The 6,028-nt window shown below is 35.1% G+C and overlaps 1 long non-coding RNA gene across 1 annotated transcript; it reads left to right on the forward strand.

The window, feature by feature from the left end:
- Positions 1–435: 435 nt before the first annotated feature.
- Positions 436–5,125, forward strand: LOC110567517 (uncharacterized). The gene is made up of 2 exons (XR_002477911.2): positions 436–733; positions 5,048–5,125. It is a non-coding gene; the product is annotated as an uncharacterized LOC110567517 (long non-coding RNA).
- The last annotated feature ends 903 nt before the right edge of the window (positions 5,126–6,028 follow it).

A 6,028-nucleotide genomic window follows, 5' to 3' on the forward strand; every position in this document is an offset into this window, starting at 1 on the left:
TATGATGTTTGGCTTAGAAGACTTGCTACAGATGTTATAGAGAAACAAAAAATATATGGTTAGTGAAACAGGAACTTGATTACAGATAGGTGACATTACATTTTCAAGGTCTCAGAACAATTTTGAATAAACTAAGCCTCAACCATTGGTCAATTTCTTTAGCCATTTTTTTTAACACTGAAATGAACCACACTATTTGTAGCCCCCATTTTTTAAACTTGGATAATCAAAATGAGTTTAATAAAAACTTGTCAACCAAATACCACATTATGCATAATAACATGTATTTTGAAGGTTATAGTAAATGGAAAGATGAATGTGGAAAGCTAAGAGACTTAGAGGTCATGGCTCGATGTAAAATCACCATGGAAACAGCTTTCATGGCCAATTTGTGGGAAGATGTCAAAAGGCAGTAACCTGTGACTTATTTTTTCCAAAGCCCTGTCTATGAAGGTTACACGTTCTATATCTCTTTTCATGATGACATTTGTCTATGTTTTTGTAGGATTCTATTCTGACAAGCACAAAACCCTGCACCAAGTTGAACCTGTCCTTTGTGATGAGGCTGTTGAACAGAAGAGCAGCATAGCAGTCTGTCTATTCTTGCTCCACATTCAGCTAAATGCCAACTCCGATCCCTTTGAGATGGTGAACAGGCTGAACCCAGGGATAGTGTCATCTCTCAGTATCCAGACTTCTTCAGAGAACCATGTGGTGAAACTTCTTGATTAAGGTCACGTTCTTAGTCTATAGCATCAAATTTTTTGTAAGCTAAAAGATATCTATGTCTCTCAGTATCTAAAAATCTATTTAAAAATAAATATACAGGTATGAATAAATAATAATTCCAGCTTATGTTTCAAATTACAAAAATAATTTAAAAAGAAATTATACAATTCATATGTTTGTTTTGTATCATCATCTTATAAAGAGTAATTTTACATTGCAGCCTTTGTGACAAAATTGGATCTTTTCTTTGGCTATATATATATATATATATATATATGTATATATAAAAGAAATCCTTACTTTTTATTAGTGTGATATTATGTTTTACTATAAAATAACTTTTTTTATCTATATTTCATCTATTGAATAGAATAGTTAATTATATCTAAAAACTTAAATCATTGCAAGCCATCAATTTGGGATGTTTTATGATCTTAGAGTAAACAAGCATATTAGTTTGTTCTCATCCTGCTATGAAGAAATACTCAAGACTGAGTAATTTATAAAGAAAAGAGGTTTAATTGACTCACAATTCCACATGGCTGGGGAAACTTCAGGAAACTTACAATCATGGCAGAAGGGGATGCAAACACATCATTCTTCACAACGTGGCAGAAGAGAGAAGTGCCAAGCAAAGGGGAAAAAGCCCCTTATAAAACCATCGGACCTCATGAGAACTCACTATCATGAGAACTGCATAGGGGGACTGCCCCCATGATCTAGTCACCTCCCATAAGGTCCCTCCCTCAACACGTGGGGCTTACAATTCAAGATGAGATTTGAGTGGGGACCCAAAGCCAGACCATATCAAAGCAAAAGTTTTATTTCTAGAAATTATTTATACATATAAGTCCTTCTTTATTTAGAATGTTATATTATGTGAATTTTTCAAAAGATTCTGGTATTCAGCTTTATAGATTTGGATAGAAAACCATGTATCCTAGGATGTTGTTCCCTTCTTTGGGTCCATATGTACTCAAGAGAACATTTTGTTTTTACTAAAGAAAAGAAGTATACCTTGGCTTAAAACAGTCTAGTATTCATAAGGAAGAAGTAGCAAACACAAAGTTCTAATATATCAATGGAAAATTCTGTTGCATTGGAAATAGATATTTAGATCTTAATATAATCAAATATAAAGGAGAGATTAGCGAGCAGCTAATAGTGAGATTTCCTGCTAAAGCATAAAGTTGCCTCATTGAATTACTGTAGGTTTGAAAGGATTGTGACAATAACTGCTTCACACATTTAATAAGATCCATTGAAAAGCATCACATATTCTTTAAAAGGGTCATCAGTGGGGCAATAGTCATTTATTTTTGCTTTTTACTTAATATTTATTATCTACACAGCCATCTGAATAAAAATTCATTTTGAAAATTGTAACATGCATATAAAAAGTCTTTAAAGTTTTTGAATGTGTTATATTTTATAAATTTGTCTTTAAAACTATACCCTATCTTTCCAAAGATTTTCATTTAATTAAATTTTGTAAAAGTAATCTCTTTTGTTTTCCTTTGAGATGGAGTTTCCCTCTATCACCCAGGCTGGAATCCAGTTGGTGAGGTCTCGGCTCATTGCAATCTCTGCCTCTCAGGTTCAAGTGATTCTCTATCCTCTGCCACCTTAGTACCTGGGATTACAGGTGCACATCACCACACCTGGCTAATTTTTGTATTTTTAGTAGAAATGGGGTTTTAACATATTGATCAGTCCAGTCTTGAACTCCTGACCTAATGTGATCCACCTGCCTCAGCCTCCCAAAATGCTGGGATGACAGGTATGAGCCACCACACCTGGCCCAAAAATAACCTCTTTAGAAAAGTTACACAAATATACTGAGTTGACGGAATATTCCCAAATAAAGAGACTATTTCAAGTAACTTTACAATTTGACTTGGGTCTTTGATGTGCTTACCCTATAAATGGGAGCAGGGCTATCTAAACTAATTTCAGTATCACATTGTTAGCAGTATTGTGGAATTATTTTTCTGAACTAGCAAATAAGTAATAATGTTGAAGTCTATTTATGTGGGGATCGCTCCCACGTGAGGTCCCTCGGAATTGGGCCTCACCATATGGTGAGCTTGAGCCCGGACACAGTTTCCCGTTGGTGGCAGTTGAGATTGGGGATAGTTAAACTGAGATCAAAGGATATCTAAAAGCAACTTTGCTAGACGATAAGGTGATACCTATGTGGTCTGAGAAGACATTGTGTTTATTTTCTGTTTCTGCATTTTATGACTTTGTCTACCCATTTGCTGGGTCCTGTGCTTGTTCTTGTGACTGCTGTTTGCATAGATAACAGGCTTACTGCCTCTCTGGTGCCTTGCATAGATAGTTAACTTTTAACTTTAGCTTCCCCCAACCTGATAATGAGACCCTTCTGGACGACTTGATTGTATCGGATTATGTACCTGATTTTACTATTGTGTTATCTGCTGCCTAAGCTTGTATCCCAGGACTTTCTGTTCCCTTTGATGTATGAGATATTGGTGTCTGTTCCTGCAAATGAAGTAGGACAAAGATATATATACTAACTGTGTGCAAAAATAAATTTGTCACTTGAGCAAAAGCTCACTTGACTCTCCGGACCTCTCTGTCTCTTTTCTTCCCGCGCACTCCCCTATTCAGGTTGGAACCCTCTTGCTGGCCAAGAGTCCCTGGCAGACGTGCTGGCCGACTGGGAGCCCAGATATTTAGTGTAAAAAGAAAAAAGATATTGATTACACATATGGTTCTGAAATTAAATTTTATTTTACACTTGAACTCCTAAGGTATTTTAAAACATAATACATATTTCTGGCATTAAAAGTTCTAGAAAAATTGACTAACCCAAAAGCAATAAGTACTACTAGAGTCCATATTGTAGTATTTATATCATTATTCACTAAAGAAATCAAGAATTTTAAATTTTATTTATGAGCATGAAGTGTACCAAACTGTCCTGGAACATCTGTTCATATCAAAAATAAGATATATAGAAGTTTACAAGGGTTATGTCAAAAGGATGCAGGAGCCAAATTGAATAGCTTATCATAGGCCAATGTTGAAAACATTTAAACATAAATTTGGAGAAAAGGTAATAGATTATAACACATAAAATGTTTAAATCCATGAAGTCATACTAGCACTCCAAAACAAACATATAAAGATAAAGAAAATGTGGTGTGTGTACAACATGGAATATTATATAGCCATGAAAAAGAACAAGATTATGTCCTTTGCAAGGACGTGGATGGGGAGGCCTTATCCTCAGCGTGCTAAGGAAGAAACAGAAAACCAAATATTGCATGTTGTCACTTACAAGTGGGAGCTAATGATGGAACACATGGACATTCGGAGAGGAACAACACACACTGGTGCATATAGGAGAATGGAGGGCAGGAGGAGGGACGAAATAAGGAAAAAATAACTAATGGGTATTAGGCTTAATACCTGGGTGGTGAAACAATCTTTCCAATAAAGCCCCACAACACAAGTTTACTTATGTAGCAAACCCTGAGCTTCAAATAAATGTCCAAAAACAAAAAAAAAAGAAGAAGAAAGAAAGAAAATCTTAGCACTGGCAGTCATCTCCTACATGGCATCATATTGGCACCATGGTTGTACTCAGACCCTGCATGAAGTCCAAGATCTTCAAAAATAGGACCAAGTTATTACTGGTCCTGTTGTTTGACATATCATCTGGCACCAGTCAGACGATATGTCAAAAATAAGCATTAATGGTGAAAACTCAGAAGTATTGACAGCAGGATTTGGAGAAGGTTCAAAGGCTGGATATTGATGCCCTATATTGGTTATGGGAACAATGAAAAACAAAACACATGCTGCCCAGTGTCTTCCAGAAGTTCCTTGTCCACAGTCAAGGAACTAAAAGTGCTGCTGATGTGCAACAAATCTTACCCTGCTGAGATTGCTTACAATGATTCCTCCAAGAACTACAAAGCCATCACAGAAAAAGCAGCTCAGAGAGCATGGCTGGCCATCACAGTCACCAATTCCAATGCCAGGCTGTGCTGAGAAAAAAAATGAATAGATACCTCATGTGCACATTTTATTTTCATTTAAATATAACCATATAAACAGTAAAAAAAAATCTCTTTGGGTAATTTCAGGAAACCAATTCTCATTGTTTTGGAAAATAGTATATAAAATTAAAGTTATTATTTCTTTAGAATTACCAACTAGTGATTAAAAAAATTTCTTCATAGACATTTGCCAACTAACAAATGAAGAATGATAAAAAAAATTACCATCATTGAAACTTTTTAAAAATAATGGTAATAGGATGGAATTACCTTTTTTCCCCCCTAAGGTCACACAAGGAGATACAACTATACATTTTGTGATGCCGAAGAGAAATGTACAAGAGCACTACTCAAGAAGTGCAGCCCCCTCCCCAAAAAAAGCCCAGTATTACTCTCATCAAGCCTGTCTATCCAGTTTATAGGAAAAATAAGAGACAGAGACACATGTTAAATGGCAACACCAGAATGCAAAATGCAAAATCCAGACTTCAAAATGTTATAAAAGATTCAAAATGATTTTTTAAAAACAACATTAGAAGAAAAATGAGTTTGAGGGAGAACTTACAGTCTTTAAAAATATATTAATTACAGTACATGAACTCACTTTGTTTCATGATTCAAACAAGGTGGTTAAAAGTTTAAGAGAAAATTCCATCATAGTATTGACCGGAGAATTAAAGTGATGGTTAAAAAATGAAATATGTGTGCTAGGCACAGTGATTCACACCTGTAATCCTAACACTTTGGGAGACTGAGGTGGGCAGATAACTTGAGGTCAGGAGTTCAAGACTAGCCCGGCCAACATAGTGAAACCCTTTCTCTACGAAAAATATGATAATTAACCAGGATTACGTCTGTAATACCAGCTAGTTGGGAGGCTGAGGCAGAAGAATCCCTTTAACCTGGGAGGTGGAGGTTGCAGTGGGCCTAGATTGAGCCACTGTACTCCAGCCAGTGCAACAGTATGAGACTCTGCCTCAAAAAAAAAAAAAGAAAGAAAAAGAAAAAAGAAAAGAAAACAAGAAATGTGGATTTTTTAAAATAAAAAGAGATCTTTGAGACAATGAAAATATTAGAGTACGAATTGGGTGTTTGATGATGAATGTTTTATATTATGGAATTATTGCTAAGTTTATGTGTTACAGCAGCATGAGGATTATATTAGAAACTGCATAAGTATTTGTGAGTGAAATAAAAATATATTTCAAATAATCCAATAAAAAAGAAAGATACTTAAAATTATCCAATTTTAAATTGGATTATTTCAA

The sequence above is a fragment of the Aotus nancymaae genome, unplaced genomic scaffold, assembly GCF_030222135.1.
Source record: "Aotus nancymaae isolate 86718 unplaced genomic scaffold, 86718_ANA_hifiasm-v0.15.2.pri h1tg000088l, whole genome shotgun sequence".
Lineage (NCBI taxonomy): Eukaryota > Metazoa > Chordata > Mammalia > Primates > Aotidae > Aotus > Aotus nancymaae.